The sequence below is a fragment of the Palaemon carinicauda genome, chromosome 3 (genome assembly GCF_036898095.1).
Source record: "Palaemon carinicauda isolate YSFRI2023 chromosome 3, ASM3689809v2, whole genome shotgun sequence".
Taxonomy (NCBI): Eukaryota; Metazoa; Arthropoda; class Malacostraca; order Decapoda; family Palaemonidae; genus Palaemon; species Palaemon carinicauda.
Window position 1 is genome coordinate 44,128,003 of NC_090727.1, and position 21,796 is coordinate 44,149,798.

The 21,796-nt window shown below is 49.4% G+C and overlaps 1 long non-coding RNA gene and 1 pseudogene across 1 annotated transcript in view; one reads left to right on the forward strand and one right to left on the reverse strand.

Moving 5' to 3' along the window:
* Positions 1-21,796, forward strand: part of LOC137638264 (uncharacterized) — a 466,810-nt gene that overhangs the window by 286,622 nt on the left and 158,392 nt on the right. The gene's annotated exons all lie outside the window — the stretch shown is intronic.
* The window catches only part of LOC137638258 (ATP-dependent DNA helicase DDX11-like), a 138,711-nt pseudogene that overhangs the window by 1,016 nt on the left and 115,899 nt on the right, over positions 1-21,796 (reverse strand).

Consider the following 21,796-nt stretch of genomic DNA (forward strand, 5'->3'; position numbering starts at 1 on the left):
TCAACAATAAGGAGTCCCTACACCTCGCTAGAACCTTGCTGCGCAAGGGCTGCGGCCTACGTAAGCTGTGTGTGAAGGTCTGAAGTGTGACTCGACCTAGGAAGTTGACCTGTAGTCCCTTAGAAGGAAACTTTAGGCTAGGACTCTCCCAATACCACCTCGTCCGGGTATGGGGACGTGACAGTATTATCTTAATACTCGGAACACAAGGAAATCACAAATTTTTAAGTACTGTAATTTGTATTTTTCCTAACATACTTACTTAGAAGGAGTTACTGGTTAACTCTACCTAACCGACCAGCTTTTTGTATAGTTTACCCTCTTCCCGTTTTCTACGGGGTCAACCTCTGGCAGTGTGGTACTTGCCCTGAGGCGACCCGGGGTCGGGCAGCGTGCTAGCTCAGGTCGAATCGTCAGTAAGTTTCGTTGGAACAGGTATTACTCGATCCTGCAGGTTCTCGGGGAAGGATGGGTGGGCCATAACCCGAAGGTAGTTCTAGGTAAGTATGTTAGAAAAATACAAATTACCTGTACTTAAAAATTTGTGATTTGTTCCAACACGGTTACTTACCTAGAACTACCTTCTTAGGAGACTTACACTTTAGGAGGTGGGAGTGTCCTGCAGGGATCAGAATTCGACGGGGAGGCACGCCAGAGAGGGAACCTCTAAGAAGGTCTTGGTTCCACGACCACTAGAAAACTGCACGAAAAGTAGGGGAAACTATCCAAAACACTCACTTAGTGTCTAAATGGCTTACCTTTTCAAAACCAACTCCGATACATGTCCTCTTTAAGGGTGTTCCTTTCAGTGATTAAGGTCTTTTCAACATCTTCCTGGCCCGGACGGTGCGGGGAAGGAAGGAAAAAGGGGGGGGGGGGTAAAGTTAAGGAAGGAACTAGTGTCTCTTGGCATTAACACCCCCGGTTACCCTGGGGCTATGACCTTAGATCTCTTGAAGGGCCGAAATGATTGGGCCAATGGAAAACCTGTCCAAGGATTTTCTCGTACAATCTTTGAGATAGTGTTTTGTGAAGGTGGACTGTCTAGACCAGGTCCCAGCCTTCAGGATCTTACCCACGGCCATGTTTTTCTCGAAAGCCAGAGAGGTGCTCAGAGCTCTAATATCATGTAGCCTTGGTTTTCCTGGGAGAGGAGTCCCAGAAGCCTCGTAGGCCCTCCTTATCACCTGTCGCAGCCAGAAAGAGATAGAATTCTTCGAGACCGGTTTATTCACCCGGCCTGTTGAGATGAATAAATTTTTTATCTGAGGGTGGAATTTTGCAGTCCTCTCCAGGTATTTTCTTACTGTTCTCACGGGACATAAGAGTAGATCCTTCGGGTTGTCGGAGCGAGGGATGGCTGCCACTGAAAAACCCTCAAACCGAGGATCCCAACACGCTGGGTTTTGCGTCTTTGCCGCAAAACTAGGGACGAACCTAAAGACAACTGCTCTCCACCCTTTGGAGTGTGAGACCTCGTAAGAAAGGCCGTGTAACTCGCTAACTCTCTTCGCCGAGGCCAGGGCTAAAAGAAAAGCTGTTTTAAGGGTGAGTTCTCTGTCTATTACGTCCCTGAGAGGTTCGAAGGGCGGCTCTGACAGAACTTTAAGAACTCTGGCTATGTCCCACTGCGGAACCCGTACCTCCTGGGGGGGACATGATTGCTCAAAACTGCGGATGAGCATCGAGATGTGCCTTGAGGCTCCCAAGTCAATGCCCCTAAGGAGGAAGACTTGACCTAGGGCTGCTCGAACTCCTTTGATGGCCGGAATGGACGAACCCACGTCGTCTCTCAGGTACACGAGAAAGTCTGCAATGTCCTGGATCGACGCCCCTAAGGGCCTGATGTTTTTGGACGCACACCACTTCAGGAAGACTGCCCACTTTGCCTGGTAGACTACCGCCGAGGAACGCCGTAGATAACCCAACATCCTTGCTGCGGTTCTCAATGAGTATCCTTCTTTCTTCGGGAGCTTCTCGATAACCTACACGCGTGAAGGCGGAGGGATCGAGGGTTTTCGTGCCACCTGTGAAAGTGAAGTTGACGCAGGAGGTCTGGCCTGTCCGGAAGCGGCCAAGGAGGACGAAGAGCTAATTCCTTTAGGTCTGCGAACCAGTCTCTCTCCGGCCACCAGGGCGCTACTAAAGTCATCGACAGGTTGGACGACACTCTCACTCTGTTCAACACTTGCCTGATCAAACTGAAGGGAAGGAAGGCGTACCCATCGAGACCGTCCCAGGGATGTTGGAAGGCATCCTCGAACGCTGCTGACGGGTCTGGGATTGGAGAACAGAACACGGGGAGTTAGGCATTCAGACGTGAGGCGAATAAGTCTATCACTGGGGAGCCCCACATTAGGATGACTGCTCGAGCTATCTCCGGGTGTAGGGTTCACTCCGAACCTATCACTTGACCCGCCCTGCTGAGGCCGTCGGCCATCACGTTCCTCTTTCCTGGAGTGAACCTTGCCGTCAGTTCTATTCCTTCTTCTGTAGCCCACTCTAACAGTTCCGTGGCTAGGGCGCATAGGACCCTTGACTTCATGCCTCCCTGTTTCTTTACATATGCCACTACTGTGGCGTTGTCGCACATTAACGCCACAGTGTTTCCTCACAGGAAGTGTACGAACTGTCGACACGCCCTCAGAACCGCTATCATCTCCAGGATGTTTATATGGAGAGACGCCTCCTCGCTGGACCACTGCCCTTTTGTCGATTTTCCTAGCAGGTGTGCTCTCCAACCCTCCTTCGATGCGTCCGTGAACAACAGCATCTCCTGGGGGTCGGAGGCGAAGGGCATTCGCTTCTCTGTGTTCGACCTGATGTTCCACCAAAGAAGGGTCTCTCTCGTCTTCGGGAGGACTGGGACTATTTTGTGGGGCTCCTTGCCTTGGGTTCACGACTCCTTCAGATTCCACTGTACCGGGCGGAGCCTGAGTCTCCCTTGCGGTACTAATTTTTCCAGCGAAACCAGATGACCCAGTAACTTCTGCCAGTCCTTGGCCCTCCTGGGTTGTCCCGTCAGGAAGGGTTGAAGGATACGTTCTAGGTTGGCTAACCTCTCCTCTGAGGGGAAGGCCCTTACTAACTGGGTGTCCAGGACCATCCCCAAGTAAGTCATTCTGGTGCTGGGGACTAGTTGGGACTTCCCTAGGTTGACCATGATCCCTAACACCCTGCAGAGGTCGAGCAACATAACGCCTTGCTCCTTCAGTTGTTCCCTTGAGGCAGAAAGAAGCAACCAGTCGTCCAGGTATCTGAGTAAATGTATGCCTTTCTCGTGTGCCCATGCGGAGATCGCGGCGAACACTCTCATGAACACTTACGGGGCCGTCGAGAGGCCGAAGCACAGGGTTTTGAACTGCAGGACACTGGACTCCCACTTGATTCTGAAGAACTTCCTGCTGGAGGGGTGCACGGGGATTTGAAAATAGGCATCCTTGAGGTCGAGAGACATGAGGAAATCCCCCTCCCTCAAGGCTGCTAGTACTGACTTGGGGGTATCCATTTTGAAGTCCGTCTTTGAGACGAACTTGTTGAGGGCTGAGAGATCTATGACCGGCCTCCACCCTCCTGTCGATTTCTCCACAAGGAAGAGCCTGCTGAAGAAACCCGGGCCGGGGTTCTCCACTGTCTCCAAAGCTCCCTTGTCGATCATGGACGCTACTTCCTCTTGTAGTGCCGACCTCTTCAAGGGGTCCTTTGGAACCAGCCACTCGGCCCGATGGGCTGGGATGAGAGGGGGAGGCTCTTCTAGGAAAGGGAGTCTGTAGCCCTCTTTCAGGACCGTCACCGTCCAGGGATCCGCACCGAGATCCCGCCATGCTTGCCAAAAATGTCTGAGGCATCCCCCTACTAGGGGCTCCTGAAGGAGTAGGGGGCCTCTCTTCCTACCTTCTTCTGGAGGAACGGCCAGATCTACCTCTCCTAGTGTTACCGTAGGAGGGTCTGTAGGCTGACTGAGGGCCTGCGGTGGCCCTACGGGTGGGCTGCTGCGAGGCTTGAAGCCAAGGAGCTGAAGGTGGTTCTCTTCGGGGCAGCAAGGGTGTGGCCTGTGAGGAGTGAGGGACGTCCGTTGAAGCTCTTCTAAACGTGGACTTCCTCATAGGGGGGGGGCCCTAGGATCCGTTTCTCTCACTTTCCTCACCTTCTCCATTGTATTTTCCACCAAATTGATGGGGAAAATGTCATTCCCCCACACGGAGGAATTCCTCAGCCTCCTCGCTTCTCTGTCCGGCAACTTCCGCACCAGTTTGCTCAGTACCGTATCCCTTTTCCTCAGGACCCAGTTCGAAGCCACCGACAGAGACTGGGATGATAAAAACTTAAAGGCCTTGCCTCCAGAGCTAACAAGATCCCTCAGCATGGCCTGATTTTCTGGGAGGGAGAGGTCGTGGGATGCCTGAAACCCCACCAAAGCGCAAGACCACCAATCTAACCGGAAGGACACGTAGACCAGATCCTGTGCCATGTCCTCCATCATAGAGGCTTCTGACGGGGAAAAGCACACAGGGGCAGTGGAGGCCCTGTCTTCCGAGGCTCCCTGGTTCAGCGCGGTCACCGCTGCTTCTACTGCACGGGGACCACCGCGATGCCCTTCGGGAACATAAAACCGTTTCTGGGATTTCAGGCCCGGAAGAAGCTTGGAGGAACTCTGGCTTCTGGGGGCCTCTGGTAGTCCTGCTAAGTACTCATCTATCTGCTCCATCCCAACTTCACGTCTTGAGCGAGAGGGAGAGACAAAGAGGGCTTTTGTTGTACCGGGCTGTCGATCATCCTGGACAGTCCGGATAGTACGGCCTTTGCAGCTGAGGGCTTGGGTTCATCCAAACGGTGATGCCTCCGAATTAGGGCTAGAACCTTACGGTAGGAGGAGATGTCGTCAGACGAGCAATCCGCTCCTTCAACCAGGTCTTCCGTCACCAGTTCCTCCGTACGGGGGTACGCCGTGACGGTGCGAAAGGCAACGCCCGACGAGCCTGCCAGTGGTATGGGCTGCCCCGTGGGGACGAAGGCATCCGTCATGGGAGTACCAACGCCAGACGGGCCTGCCAGTGGTATGGGCTGCCCCGTGGGGACGAAGGCATCCGTCATGGGAGTACCAATGCCCGACGGCCCTGCCAGTGGTATGGGCTGCCCCGTGGGGACGAAGGCATCCGTCATGGGAGTACCTTGTTCTACGGGGGGGCTTCGTGGATGGGGGATCCATGCGGACCGACGGGCGCCCTTGGTGCTTAAGGAAGGCCTCCAAGGTGCCCGTGGTCGACGCTAAGCCTTCCTTCATACTCCTTATATCCTTCCTAAGGGAAGAAGGGGCGGAGGCTACCGTTGGGTTGGACACTACACGGGGGTCCCGGTTCGAGCCCTCTTGCCGGGCGGCTGGTCTGAAGGAGGAGATAAGAGGATGACACACAGAAGGCGAGGCTCTAGGGAGCCACCCGGAAGCGGCCGCGGCTGTGGAAAACCTAAACAGCTCGCTCCGGGGCACTGTGAAAATCACCCAGTCCTTGGACCTACTCCTCTTCGCTTTCTTTTTAGAGGACTTCGACCTTTTCTTACCATGCCTCGATCGGGAACGAGACTTCTTCTTCTTGCGGGATTTCTCCCTCTTCCTCTTGCTAAGGTTCCTGTCCTCGTCCTCTGACGACGAAGAAGAAGAAGAGTCCGATGACGACGACAATGACGAGGATGAGGATGAAGCTCCCCGACCGCCCGACACGTCCAAGACTGCAGGGGGAAATTCACGTCGTTTCTCAGGTGTGGGAGGCTGCAGAAACACGGGGGGTAATGTAGCCGAGGGAGCCGGAGGGGACCGCGCGAGCCCTTTACAGAGCCATTGCTCCACATCCTCTTCTCCTCTAACGGGAGACCTGAAGGGAGTCCTAAGGGCCACCCACGTGGTGGGGTCCGAAGACGACGAACTACCTTTTTCCGTGTCTCCCTCGGCGGTTGACGCACCTGAAACACGCCACGAGGCAGGGGAAGTATCTACACTCGGTCTACCCCACATAGGATCTTCCGAGGAGACGAGACCTGTGGGCACCAGGCCCTCGTCTCCTACCCACACTTCCGCACTACACTCAGGCCCCACACTGGACACTTCTCCCACAGGAAGATTAGACTCTTGGGGAAGGGCAGTGGGCCTCTTCCCCGCAACGGACTTACCTCGTCCCCTATGCTGGGTAGGGGAAGAAGAACGGGCGCTACGGTCTGCCGAGGAGTCTGGCGAAACCACAGGCGAAGATATGCTGGAGTCCTTAGGCGACTTCTTAGCTGCCTTCTTCTTCTTCGTCCCGAAGAGCACCCACTGGATCTCAGTCCAATTAGCACACTCCGGGCACGTAGAGGTAGGGGAACACGCTTTCCCCCTACACGTGGAGCACAAGGAGTGGGGATCAACCTCAGGCTTGGAAAGGAAAGCCCCGCAAGACTTCCCAGCCACAAGCCCAGGGCAACGACGAGGATGCTCCATAACACAAAGCTAACACACCAAGAGACACAAGGATGTAAAGGGAAAGTGAAATGGAAACACGTGTGTAACACGCGGTAAGCACAAAGGATCGGGGGACACAAAGGGTCGCACAAGGTAAGAGAGAGCGCGGCGAGATGTTGATCACGTCACGACCAGAAACTTACTGACAATTCGACCTGAGCTAGCACGCTGCCCGACCCCGGGTCGCCTCAGGGCACGTACCACACTGCCAGAGGTTGACCCCGTAGAAAACGGGAAGAGGGTAAACTATACAAAAAGCTGGTCGGTTAGGTAGAGTTAACCAGTAACTCCTAAGCAGGTAGTTCTAGGTAGGTAACCATGTTGGAACAAACATGGTTTACCTGCAGTGGTTTGAGGTCAGCTATGCAGAGAACCCAGGATGCTGCTTTCCCCAAGAGAGGGGAGGATGAAGAAAAGAGTAAGGGCTAGGCAAATCTTTTCATTCATGCAGACTAAGACCAGGTAAAAATGCCCTCAACCTTCTGCTACTTGTCCGCTGAGGAGCTTGAGGTTTTAAACCAGCTGTTGTGCAGCCACCACAGGGCCGATAGAAAACGTATCGAGCCTCCGGTGGGTCACGTCGTGCAGGTAGTGAGCTGTGAAGGTCGTCTGATGCTTCTACAACCCAGCTTGAAGGACCTGCGTCACTGAGAAATTTCTCTTGAAGGCCAGGGACGTAGCTACGCCCCTGACATCATGTGCTCTAGGGTGACATGATGGAGGACGGTCTGGATTCAGGGACAGATGGATCACCCTACGAATCCATGCCGAGATGGTGTTCTTGGTGACCCTCCTCTTAATCCTCCCAGTGCTAACAATGTTTGCACCTGGGGACGGACTGTAGCCGTTCTTCTGAGATATAACCTCAGACTCCTTACTGGGCACAGTGGGAGAAGGTCTGGGACATCTGTTACAGAACGGAGACTTGAATCCGGAAGGAGTCGAACCAAGCGCCCGGCCCCCCCTGATTTTGAGTCTTAGCACCAAACCCAGGGACGAGTTTAAACGTTACCTTCCCTCCATACCCTTGCATGGGCGATGTCATATGAGACCATGAAGTTCACTGACTCGCTTGGCCGAAGCCAAAGCTAGTAAGAACACCGTCTCCCAAGTTAGGTGGCGAACTGAAGCTTGGCGTAATGGTTCATAGAGAGGTCTCTTAAGAGACCTGAGAACCCGAACCACGTTCCATGGAGGAGGTCTCGCATCCGACTGAGGGCAGGTAAGTTCATAAGCTCGTATGAGTAGAGAAAGTTCCAGCGAGGAAGAAAAGGTCATTCCTTTGAGCCTAAGGCTAGACTTGAGGCCGAGCGATAGCCTTTCACCGCCGAGACAGAAAGGCGCCTTTTCTTCCCGCAAATACACAAGGAACTCCGCTATTTCTGGAATAGTGGTATCTAGTGGAGAGAGACCCCTTCCAAGATACCAACCACCGAAGACTTTCCACTTTGCCTGGTAGACAGATGCGGATGATTTTCGCAGATGTCTAGACATCCTAATTGCAACTTGTTGCGAAAATTCCTCTCTCAGAGAGGAAATGCTGGATAGTCACCATGCTCGAAGTCGTAGCAAAGCTACAGCTTTGTGGAAGATGCTGGCATGTGGTTGTCTGAATAGATCGTGTCGTGGAAGGAATTCTCTCGTAAGTTCCGTTAGAAATTGCAGAGGGTCCGGACACCATTCCGCGTGATGCCATAGCGGAGCTATGAGGGTCATTAAAAAATTGACCGATATTCTGGTCTTGTTGAGTACCCTCCTCATCAGACAGAATGGGGGGAAAGGCATACACGATGTTGTTCCCCCGTTGTTGGGAGGCATCTTGCCAGAGTGCCTTGGGATCCAGGACTGGGGGGAAGTACGGTGGAATCTTGAAGATCAGCGCTGTCGCGAACAGATCCACCGTCGGGAAACCCCACAAAGTCAGGACTTTGTTGGCTACTAGATGACACAAAGACCACTCGATGCTCACTATCTGAGACGCTCTGCTCAGATTGTCGGCGAGCACATTCCTCTTGTCTGGAATGAAACGCGCCGATAATAGAATCGAGCGGACTCCGGTCCATCTCAGTATCTCTACTGCAAGATGGGATACCTGCTTCGAAAAGGTATCTCCTTGCTTGTTGATGTAAGCCACTACTGTGGTGTTGTCGCTCATTACCACCACAGAGTGACCTGCCGGGTATTGTTGGAACTGCTGAAGGGCCAACAAACCGGCCTTCATATCTAAATAATTCATATGGAGGCACTTTTCTGAATCTGACCACAGGCCTGAGGTCCTGTGGTACAGAACGTGCCCCCCCCCCCCCCTTCTTTGAGGCGTCCGAAAACTGCATTAAATTTGGGGGAAGGACGAGAAGATCCACTCCTCTTCGTAGGTTCTTGTCTGTCACCTACCACTGGAGGTCCGTTCGTTCCGCAGGACCCATAGGGATCATGAAGTCCGGGGAATCGCAACCTTACTTCCACCGGGACTTGAGCCGCCACTGGAGAGATCTCATCCTGAGGCGATCATTGGGAACTAGACGAACCAAGGATGAAAGGTGACCGAGGAGACGTAACCACGATTGGGTTGGAAGCTCTTCTCGACTGAGGAAAGGGCTTGCGACCCTTCTCAGCCTTGCTATCCTGTCGTCTGATGGGAAGGCTTTGTGAAGATTGTTGTCTATAATCATGCCTAGGTAAACCAGTCTTTGAGTGGGAAGCAGAGAGGACTTCTCGAGATTTACTATGATCTCCAGATCCTGTCAAAATCCTAGAAGTTTGTTTCGGAGTCGAAGAAGGGATGACTCCGAGTCTGCTAGGATCAGCCAGTCATCCAGTTAATGGAGGATATGGATCCCGATCCTGTGTGCCCACGATGATATTGGGGTGAACACCTCTGGTAAAACCCTGTGGTGCTGTGGAGAGACCGAAACACAGCACCTTAAACTGGTACCCCTTGTGGTCTAGGCTGAATCCTAAGTACTTCCTTGAAGACGGATTGACTGGGATCTGGAAGTACCTGTCCTTCAGATCCAGTATACACCTTTAGTCTTGCGGCTTCACTGGAAGACTGAACGTGTTTGCGGTCTCCATGCTGAACGGAGTTTGGTTTAATCTGGACCTCTGCCCTAAAGGCCCGCCCCCTTGCTGATCCCATGGCAAGGGAGCTAAATGACACCGGATTCGTCCTCAGGGGAGGTAGAGATGTTGTGAACGGGACGCGATATCCCTAACTGATTACGGAAATCGTCCATGAATTGGCCCCGAGTTGCTACCACCTGTCTGCGCATCCTTGTAGGCATCCTCCCACTGCGGACATGCAGGGGGACTACCAATCCTAGCGTTTGTGGCCTCGGCTGCTCCCTCTAGGATTCTTCCCTTCCCTGGAGGACTTTTTGCCTTTCTTGTCCTTGACCGGAAAGGGCTTAGACACCACTGTCTTGGTTGCCGTTGTCTTGGTGGGACATGGCTGCTGGGGTGCTGGAGGTTTATAGGGCTTGAATGTCAAAGCCCTATGTAAGAGGGAGTCTTGGTGACTTCCTTCACCTCTCAGCAGCCTGCTCTACGTCCTTAGGCTCAAACCGGTTCATTTCCATAACAGAAGAATGTCTGAGCCTGTAGATTCCAGTGCTAGGAGCCTCCTGGTATTGTCTTGGAGTCCTTTGACTCCCTCCTGGGAGGGATGCAGGACTCCAACAACGACGGAGACAGGCTCTTCTCCACCCTTATTCGAGAAGACTTTACCGCGCGAGGTGGGGTTTCCCTCAATGGTGTGATGGGGGAACTTCTCACCTCACGTGACTCTCCTGAGGATGGGAAATCTTCGTCCGAAGGGGAGGGAGAAAAGTCTGGGGGGGGCGGTGCCTGCCTCGAAGACTTGCGAGGAGACAACTTCGTCCTCGGAGAAGTTACCGCGTCAGAAACTCCTCTTTCCCTCTTCAGGGGAGTAGATGCACCAAAGGATTTGTGGCCCAACTCAGAGAGAACAGGCTTGAAAGCCTGCGCTACCGCTCTGATTAGAGCCCCAAACCAGGGCTGCCGGTGAAATAAAAAAGTGGTTTATATCTAGGAAAACTTTAGTGGTTTGTGTGTATGAAACATATTTGATTTTAATTTTCTTTTATATCCCTCAAGCCTCTCATTAAAAAAAAAAATGTCTTAATCTGTTATTATTCCTTTCCAGGTATTGACAGTAGGGAGTGTAAGGGAGAGGCAATATAGAATATTTCCTGTTACCAGTCTGTACTAGTCTGTGATGCTGCTCTGTATTCATATAACCTGCCTTGTAACTAGAAGTAAGCTACTGTGTTTCTATTTGAGAGTGTGTCGTAAACATCAATAGTTAACAGGAGCTATTGAAATGGCATATCTGGTCAGAGGCCCAAGAAGTGAATTACGATGTTAGGAAAAGACTGACTGTTTCGAGGTTAGCCTGAATTCAAACTTATTCTAAACGCCTTTCAAGAGTGAGAGACTTAGGTTATACTATTGTTGACAAACTTTTCGAGACATTGTTATTGTGGGCCAGCAGGGATCTGCACGGCAGCGTATGCGGCCGTACTGTTGAGAATTTGAATAAATTTTAAGTGATTTTGCAGCTTAGACGTGAATGGGATATTGAAGGGATAGTATTGATTCAGGGAAAATTTTTGTAGTACTGTATTTTCACAGATTGATATTTTCTTATGGGTGGTTGGTTTGAGATGATTTAGTAAACCTGAGTGTCCAGTATGTGAATGATTTTCTATTTTTATTCAAAATTTGTTCAACTTGTTACCCTGATGCTGAATTGTAAAGGAATACTAATGTGTAGGTATTCATAACAGTTTTGTTTAATTTTCAAATAAATATTTTTATTGCTTGTTTTTATGAATACAGCATTTCATTTCAGAACCTCTCACCATGGTGTCAGTTTCTCAGCCACTGTTTTTTTTAGTCAAGTTATTTCAAATTTAATTTCCCACACTGTGTCTAGTTATCAGTAAAAACAATATTTCCTTTCACCTAATGTTCTTATACTTTTACTTATGATCAGCAAGTTAAAGGCAAGAGAAGCAAAGGTATGATAAACAACAAAATTCAAGCTGGGTCCCCTTGCCCAGTATAAATCAAGGGGTGGTGCCCAGAGCTCTGTTCTCTTGACCTGTTACTTAGGCTTTTTGGGTATTCCACCGTTGTATATTTATTGTGTAGTGAACGTCGGGTTGTGGTCGGCATTCGGACATTAGGGAGTTCGGGCGCTACTTCTGGCCACAGTCCGCAAACCACTACATAATTTTTGGTGCCCAGACCCGAGAAACACCAACCTTTAGTGATGGCATCGTCATCAAGTAAACGCCGAAAGGCTAAGAAGAGCCTGAGCCGGGATGTAGCGAGTCTGGTCCAGATTGTCAGTGACTTGGCAACTCAGGTCAAGTCCCTGACACTTGAAGTGGCGGCCCTGAAGAGCGTGGAGCTGTCACCAACGTGCCACGTTGCCACTGGGGTCACGATTATAGTGACCACCAGTGCTCCTTCTACATCCCCAGCTTGGCCAAATTACAATGGTCTGGCAATTCCAGTGACTGGAACAGAGCCACTGATTGGAGGACTCCAGCCCCCTACAGGGTTCACATCGTTAATCCCCCCTGTACCATGTTTCTGGGAGTCTCCTGTCCCAAGTGGACTGCTTGCTTCCTCGCCTGTTCTGGCAACTAACTCTGTTAGTCCACCAGAGCCTGCAGCCAGTGGACTAGGGGAGCAGTTTCTGGAAAATCCGGCTGGAGCCAGTAGGCCAGAAAAGGCTCCACCAGCTACCGCTGAGGCAGTTCTTGCCCAGACAGGGGCTATCCCAAAGCGGAGACGCCAGGCCAAGGAAAGAGCTAGACCAGCCATACCCGAAATGACCATGTCCCAGGAGTCAACCAGCGACGATTCTGGCAGCGAGACTTCTGGAGACACTTCCAGCTCCTGTCTCAGTGTCAGCTCAAAAGACACTGTCTCCATCGACCATGTCCAGTCCCTCCAGACAGAACGCAGTCTGTCTGATCTTATCAAGGTCCTTGACTCCAGGAGGAACCCCAAGCCTGGAATCTTCCAGCTGGAAACTGGCCAGAGTTTTGCCCGATTCCTGAGAGATTTCGAGGCCTACTGTGCGAGTAAGTATACCGCGGGAAGCTCTGGCCGGTGGACTGTTGACCTTGAAAGGTTTCTGAAGGGAGAAATCCATGAGGCGTTCTCGGCCATGGGGGTCCCGAGATCTCATACCCCGTCATGAAGGAACGCCTCCTCGACTGGTGCCGAGAAGCCAGAGAGAGGTGTGATGCTGGTAGAAAGGCCCGGTTCAGCAGTGCCACCTGTGGTGAGGGCGAACTGCTGAAAATGTACGCCGTCTGGTTAGCCTCCCTGTACAAGCCGGCCTATCCTCGCCGTAGTTTGGACTGGAGGGAGCTTAGGCGGAAGCTTCTAAGAACTGTTCCAAGCAGAGCTGCGAGTTGGCTGGAACAGTCTCTGGCCACCATTAATGTCTCCGCTGGCCGTCAGGCCACTTGGCAGAATGTTCTACACCTGTTGAGTGTTCTCGATGAGGCCTCCCGTCAGCGAAGCCAGAAGGCAGAGGATTTGGCCATCAGTCGTGTGGGACAGTCATGGCACGGCTCGTATGCTGACAGGGTTGCCATGGCTGCCCCCAGCCGTTCACCTGGACCTGACAGAGCATATTTACGCACTCCTCCTCGACCGGTCCCCAAACCTGCACCTGTGGAAGTGCGCGTGCCACCATCGCACATCCCTGATAGGTCTCCTCAATTCCAGAGGAGGTACTGTGCCTGGTGCCGAAAACCAGGGCACTTTGTGGACGAGTGTCGCAGACGCCTCAACCTCTGCCTACGTTGTGGCTCGTCCAACCATCATGTGGCACAGTGTGGATGACAGGCTCCGGTTATAAACAGATCACCTGTCCAGAACACAGCTAATGCCCGCAGCCCTGGGAGGGAGACTACCTCTGTCCACATTCCTTCATGGTGGAGAGTAGTACCGGTGAATGCTACTCCGACCCCGTCGTCCTATTCTGGTTCAACCAGTAGCCGGGAGACCCGAAGTGGGAGCGAGTCCAGTGCTCCTTCTCGGATTGTGGGGAAGAAAAAGAAGAGGAGCAAGAAGGAAAAACCCAGGAAGTCAAGAACTGAGGAGTATCATAGGGCTTTAAACACCAGGCCTTCGATGTAGAAGATGGGGCTACATCGAAGGAGGGTGCGAGTGCTAGGGTGCGTGCTCCTAGTATTCCGGTGGCAGCCTCGGAAATCTTGATTTCCAAGGTTAACCCTCAACCTGAAAAGGTCATTGCACCTCCAATGGCTCTTTCAGGATTGCCCAGTGATAACCTGTCCTCAACGCGGTCCAGAGCTTCTCCAACTGACTCCTCCAGGGAGGAAGCAGGAACTGAGGCAGTAATAAAAACCCTTCGTAGGGTTAACCTGGCGCAGTTGTTCCTGTGCCACTCATGGTTGTCCCAGTGACCATGTCTGAGTTTCCATTGGGAGCGTTGGATGCTCTCATTGACTCCGGAGCTGAGGTCAACCTCCTGTCATCGAGAGTAGTACAGGATTACCAGCTGCAGATGGTATCCAACACCATTGGTCTGAAGGGTTTAGGGCAAACAAGACCTAAGACCCTAGGTACTGTACTGTTGACCCTTATACTGCATGGAATGACATTCGCCCCGGGTGTGTTCCACGTAGTGCCTTCAGGGAATATGGCTGAGCACGTAGTGCTTGGTTACCAGTTCTTGAGAGCAAATGGGGTGATAGTTGACGGTTCCCGAAATCGGCTGAGCGTTGGCAGTACTCCCCAAGAGCCTCTTTGGGAGTATTATGCCCCGATACGTGGAGCCTGTTGTCAGCAAGTGCTTTACGCACTTGAGGTCCACGCAGCCGATTCAATGAGGATTGCCAGTATTGAGCCAGTACTTGTTCCTGTTAGTGTTAACTTTCCTAAGGGACTTGACACGTCTTTTAGGTGCCCTGCTTGTCCGACCAACTGTTGGCCGGAAATGTATTATGATGGCGACATCATAACCCCTGGTCTGTCAAGGAAAGTTACAGCAATCCCTGGCATCCTCGAACTAAAAGATGGAAAAGCCTCAATTTTAGTCAAGGGTTCTTCTGAAGAAACTGCCAAGATCAAGAAGGGCGATCTCTTGGGGAAGGTGTTCACCATAGCAATGGTGGATGCTCCTCTATCCTGCCTGATAGCACAGGAGTGTGACCTGACTCCTGAACCGAGCGTATTGGAAGAGATAGACAATCTGTCTATCTCCGACGAACTGGACTCTTCTCAGAAGGACACAGTTTTGTCAAATGCTTCGACATCATCTTTCAGTCATCAGTACTGGTGATGATGATGTGGGAGAGTGCTCAAGCACACCAATACGCATCCACCTGTATGACGAGACGCCCATTTATCAGAGAGTTTGACGGTTTGCCAAACCCGTCGCTGACACCATCGAGGAACAGTGCAAGGAGTTGCATGAACTGGGTATTATTGAACCCAGCATCTCTCCTTGGTCTTCACCCATTGTTCCAGTCCGAAAAAAGGACAATAGTATACGGTTGTGTGTGGACTACCGTAGACTGAATAAGGTGACTGTCTCTGATAAGTTCCCGATACCTAACATGGCCGATTCCGTATTTGGACTTCAAGGAGTCAAATACTTTACAACCCTTGACCTGGTTCGTGGATACTACCAGTTACCGTTGGCAGAGGACAGTAAGGAATACACGGCTTTCTCTACCGCCTTTGGACACTGGTAGTTCAGGCGCTTATCGTTTGGACTGAAAAATGCACCTGCAGTGTTCCAGAGAGAAATGCAGAGTATTCTTCAAGAGTTCCCGAAAGCCAAGGTGGTTGTCTACATTGACGACATATTGATACTTGGGTCTTCTTTTGAGGAACACCTGAAACTGGTAGAATGAGTTTTGGCTACTCTCCAGAAGCTCGGACTCAAGATAAAACTCGGGAAGTGTTCTTGGGTTCAAGCCGAGGTCCAGTATCTTGGTCATCAGGTTGGACGTTCTGGTATGCGTAAGCTACCAGATTACATCCAGAAAGTGGAAGACTTCCCTAAACCAACCACTGTGCGTGAGCTACGGGTATTCCTGGGACTGGTCAACTTCCAAAGGAAGTTTATCCCCATGTGCTCACTGATAGCCAAACCATTATCTGCGAAGACTGGAGGACGAAAATCTCAAGGAACTAGGAAACTGAAGTGGACTGCAGAAATGGACAGTGCCTTTGTGCGCTTGAAGGAACTGATTAAAGAGGACATTATGTTGTCATACCCTGACTACTCCGCTGATGCTAAACCCTTGGAGTTATTTGTTGACGCTTCGGGTGAAGGTGCTGGTGCTTGTCTGTGCCAGGAGTCCTTGGAGCATCCAGGGGAGCGTCGGGTTATAGCGTACGACTCTATGACTTTCCTTGACTGCGAGACCCGTTACTCTACCATTGAGCGTGAGTTGGCTGCTCTGCGATGGGGAGTGAAAACCTTCAGGGCTTTCCTCTATGGTCAGTTCTTCGTGATCCATTCTGATCACCGTCCCCTGATTTACCTTCATGACATGTCGTCTAACACGGACACTGGAGGACCTGTCCGAATTTAACTTTATTGTTGATTACTGTCCAGGAGATCAGAATGTCGCCGATGACTGGTTATCCCGCTGGCCCGCATTAACTGACTGTCTGTTTGCTACTGAACCTAGCACTCCCAAGTTGCCTACTGGACTGGCCTTGTATAAGGAGGTTCGTGGTGGTCCAGATTCTCTCATCGAATCCTTGGAGCTAGTCGTGAACTGCTGGACAGAAGGGTCAGGTGTCACACCCGACTCTCAGCTGAAGGGAGCCAAGCTCCGGGATGCCTTAGTTCAGCAGTTTCTGAAAGACGCCGGTCGACTAGGCTTCAAACTGGACAAGACCAGCAGGAACAGGATCAAGGCAATGAGATTTCTAGGTACGGTCCCAGCTCTGGAGTTGCTATTGGCAGCATCAAAGTTATTGAACCTGGAAATCTGGGTCCATTGGGGTCCCACTTGTCCTGTAGTCTATCGTGATCCATCCGTGACTGAGCCTCAGTGTGTGCATCTTCAGTGTCTGTCTGGAGTGCATTTTAATCCTCTGATCGAGCTCCGCAATTACGGCCCTCCAACTGACGTAATTCTGGGCCATAAGGCGGAGGTAAAATCTCGTGTTCCTGACGCTGAGGGCTTGATCACTGATGATCAGGAAGCGCCGGAGGATTGTCCTGTAATCCAGTACGTGACAGAAAAGGCACCTCGTCAGTCCAGTTGTACCCATGTGTCTCAACACTCGGCAGTAGGTATAGTAATGATGCAGGAGACCTTATTTTGTGCTCTTGTTGATATAGGAGCACATGTTTGTCTAGTAAGTGAGTCTGTACTGAGCCAACTTGGCATAGAGTACCAGGTACTGTCAGGAGAACAGCTAGAGGGGTTGACTGGTTTCTGCACCAGCACTCTAGGCTACGTCCAGTTAGAGGTGAAGTGTCCTTCTGGGTGGAGGCTACCGCTGTTTAACTATGCGGTGGTAGCTGCCAAAGACATCAACTTTTGTTTTGTTCTTGGTAGGAATATACTGGACGCAGCCTACCTGACACTGGATTCACCCCGAGAACAGTTGGTGTATGACCACACTACTGTTCTTCAGTTGTCTCCCAAGGTACTCTCAGTCTCCTCCCTGCATACCGAGACCACTGTTATGAAGGTAACTGATCCTGAATCTGATCAGGGAGTGTTCTCCGGAAATGCTCTTCTGTCCTTTAGTCAGGTGTCGAAGATCCAAGGAGATCATCGACAGATTCAGTCTGTCATTAAGATCATCTACTCTGGGGTTCCTGCATCTCGAGTTCCACGCTCCTGTCTACCCTATAGGAGATGTTGGTCGAACCTGGAAGTTCACCAGGGTTTGCTAGTGAAGCGGAACCCAGACGGCTCAGTAGTCCCAGTAGTCACCTTCAATGTCCTGATAGACCTAGTTGCCGAGACACACCTCCAGAATGCTCACTGGGGGATCGGAAAAATGATTGCAATGCTCCGTCGACTCGTCTGGCACAGATCTTTGATTAATGTAATCAGAGATATGTGCCGGACGTGTTGGGGATGTCAGACTTGTAAGGTCTCAAGGGAGGTGGTTGCCCCTCCGACCTTGAAAATAGTGACCTCTTCTCCCTTTGCATTGGTTGCTATGGATCTTGTGAGTCTCCCAACAACCAGTACTGGTTTTAGTGGGTGATGGCAGTACCCATAAGGAATAAGAAGAGCAGTAGGATATGCCAGGCGCTTGAAGACCGAGTTTTTCCTGTTATACCTCGTGTTCCAGTCCGGATATTGACTGATAACGGCCCTGAGTTTATTTCCCAGGAATTTACTGAGTTGTTGGAGCGGTATAATGTTGTACATGTGAAAACAACTCCGTATAAACCTTCAAGAAACGGTGCAGTGGAGCGAGTGAATCGTACCATTGGTGAGTTACTGAGGGTGATTTCTGGGGAATCTCGGAAATGGGACCAGTTCTTATCCCGAGCAGTTCTCAGCTACAACCATTCCCACCATACTGAAATTGGCTGTACTCCAGCTGAGAACATACTGAAGAGTGCTCACGATGTTGATAGTACTGTATCCCGTTGCTATCAGCAGAAACGAGAGACCCATGGGCTGAAGGACATCCTCGGTACAAACCGTTTAAAGAGGGTTCTCTGGTGCTTAAGAAGGTGCACCTGTTGGGACACCTTCTGACGAACAAGCTCATCCCTAGGTTTGAGGGGATATTCCGTGTTACTAAGGTACATGAGAATAAGGTCACCTATGAGCTGCAGAGACTGCCTGATGGTGAACTGGTAAAAGCTCACCATATCCAGTTAAAGGCTTGGTTTGAATCTCCAGTTTATCTTAGGAGGCACTTTCTCTGGTATCCGAAGGGTCCTGATCCTATAACAGAGACTCTGAATAGTCCAGAACTCATGGATGACAGTCCTGTTTCTTCTTAAGTCTCTGAGAGTTCTAGTTCTAGTAGTGATGGCGACTCCTATGGGGTGGCTGCAGTAGTGGCGTCCTACTTTCTGTCGCGAGATTGTATCAAGTCCCGACGACAGAGGAAAAGTCACCATCCTACTAGAGCTATTACTCAGCCAAAGCCCATTCTTAAGCCAGCTAGGACTTACGAGAGAAAGAAAGCACTCGATGCTTGGTTATATCCTCCGGAAAATTGTGATGAGACTCCTGTGTTAAAGCCTGAATCGTTTCGAGATCATTTGGTCCTCCAACTATGGGAGAACAGCCCCACTGAAATGTGTAAGACCCCTATTTTGTCTCCCGAGTCGGTGGTTCACTGTCCTGTTCTTGAATTGCCAACGACCCAGTTCTTAGCTTCTTTCCGAGAGGAAGGTATCGTTCATCCTCCGGGGAGTTGGGAATTCTGGGAAGTTTCCAGTATTCCATTATTGGAACTACCTTCTGTTGGTTCCAAGAGTTCCAGTCCAGATTGGTCAAGACCTGCTACTTTAGAAAGCCCTGTTTCTGAATCGGCAGTGTCTGTTCATCCTGATAATGACTTTCTCGGCTTTTTGCCACCCGATTGTGACGACCGACTGTCGCCTGTAGATCCTACCTCTAGTGGATTTAGTCCCCCATGGACTAGGTCAAAAGGTCCTGTTCTTGACCTACCTTTAGTTCAGTCTCGAGTCCTGGAGTGGAGACCTCGTCTCACTGACCAGATGAATATTATAGAGAGGGAACCATCCTCCATTCCTGAGTCACCTCAGAATACAAACCCTTTCCTACATTCTGATGGTGGATTAAAATATCGGTCAGAGCTCGAGGCTGAAGTGGCACAGTCAGGTATATCTAACCTGAACGTTACAACACTGTTTGGGTCGCCTGAAACACAACATTGCCCCGAGTCATCGCCTGATTTTTCGGGATTTTTATTGTCCTCTTCTGAGTCTACGGATTCTGTCTCTGGTTTACCTCAAAGTGTGTCGATAACCCGCAGATACCAACTCTTATGCGAGGTTATCGATCGATTAAAGACACCCAGCCTGTATCTGGAGAGTCGCCGGCTTAGCCTGTCTCCTGTGCTGCGAGAAATTAATATGGCTCGCCAGCAGATTGCTGAATCCCGGCGCATGTCCCGAGACAGAATTTTGAGACTCAGAAGAGAAACTATAAATCTCCCACGGAATTAATCTTTGCACAGTTTTTAAAGACAGTTTTGAAAATAATTACCCTTTTTTTTCTTATTAGTCATATTGTAATTCCCACATTGGGTATTTGAAAAGCTGAGAAAGGGACACGTGGTGTGAGGAAATCTTTACTTAGTCACGGTTTCTGTAATTGTTGCATTATTGTTGTACTGAAAATTGACCTTGACCGTGACAGTTATAATGGATTCAATAAATTTCTATTATCATGTAATACCTGTAGTCCAAAATCAATGAGTTTTGTATGCTTTTAAATTGATTTTGGACTGCAATGAATGAAATTTTTTTCTTGATAAATCCTGAACGTATTCTTGCAATAACAAATTGTTTGTGTAAATATAATGATATTATTATATTGTATATTATTGAAGCATTGTTGGAAGGAATAGACAATAATCTAACTTTTTATTTGTAAGTACTGGATCTCCATTGTGTTTAAAAGGTTGTCTATTCCTATTGCTTTTTGTTAAATCGTGAGTCTGTGGGAAAAAATCTAGTGTACCTAAGGTAAATGTATGTAATTTGATATGTAACTGAAGGAAGGGATGATGAATTGAATCTTTAGTTGATCATCCTACCTTTTTACTGAGTTTATTTTTTTTTTGCAAGGTAAAATTTTTTTCACGTTAATGTACAGTTTGTGTGGGGTGTTGCTGTCAGTTACGAGGCATTTTTTGGATGGGCTTGAGGGCTAATGGGGGGGAATGCAATATATAAGGGTTTGTGTCTGAGAAAACTTTAATGGTTTGTGTGTATGAAACATATTTGATGTTAATATATCCCTCAAGCCTCTCATTAAAAAAATGTCTTAATCTGTTATTATTCCTCTCCAGGTATTGATAGCTATATAATCAAGGTATTGACAGCAGCCCCCTACACTCAGTAGGGAGTGTAAGGGAAGATTATCTAGCACACTACTGTAGGTATATAGAAAAGAGTGAGTACATCCGTCCCTGGAATCCAGTGTATCGCATAACAATTATGAATGTAGAATATTTCCTGTTACCAGTCTGTACTAGTCTGTGATGCTGTTCTATATTCATATAACTTTCCTGGAACTAGAAGTAAGCTACTGTGTTGCTATTTGAGAGTGTGTCATAAACATTAATAGTTAACAGGAGCTATTCAAATGGCATATCTGGTCAGAGGCCCAAGGAGTGAATTCATGTTAGGCGGGGAATGACTGTGTTCGAGTATTGTTATAGTGGGCCCGCAGAGACCTGTAAGACATAGTATGCGGCTGTACTGATCAGAAATTAAGACTGTTTAAGTGACTTTGCATCCCAATGGTGGACGGGAGATTGATGAGAACAGTATTGATTTAGGGAAAATTGTGGTACTGTATTTTTCACCGTTATATGTTCTTTATAGATGGCTCATTAGATAGTAAGTGTTCAAGTTTATTACTGGTCATTACCGATGTTATAAAACTATAGTATTGCGGGGTTCTCCTTTAAGTTTAATTCTGAAGAAATGTTTTTTTTTTTTTTTTTTTTAGAGGCTATGTTGAAAATCCTAATATTTCCAAGTCTTTCAAATCCTCAGGTTCTGCCGTCATGGTTTTGTAAGGATTTTGAAGTTCCGTTTTGTAACTGTGTGGTGATATATCTTGCATGCAGCTTAGTATTTTTTTCTCTTGCTGGTACAATATGCAAAAGGGATGTTAATTTTGCCTTTGACTATCTTGACTGATATATTAATGTATTCTTAATAGTTTAATTTTCAAATAAATATTTTTTTTGCCTGTTTTATGTATACAGCATTTCATTTCAGAACCTCTCACCACGGTTTCTTTTCCCCAGCCACTGTTTTTTAAGATCTCTTAAGTACAGTAATTTATCATAATTCTTTCCTCCCACAGTGTGTTCCTTTATTAATTATATTTCCTTTCATCTAATGTTCTTATACCTTTATTTATAAGCCAGCTAGCCCAATGAAAGGTATGATAAAAAGCAAGATTCTAGTTGGGTCCCCTTGCCCAGTATAAATCAAGGGGTGGTGCCCAGAGCTCCGTTCTCTTGACCTGTTACTTAGGTTTTTTTTGGGTATTCCACCGTTGTATATTTGTTGTG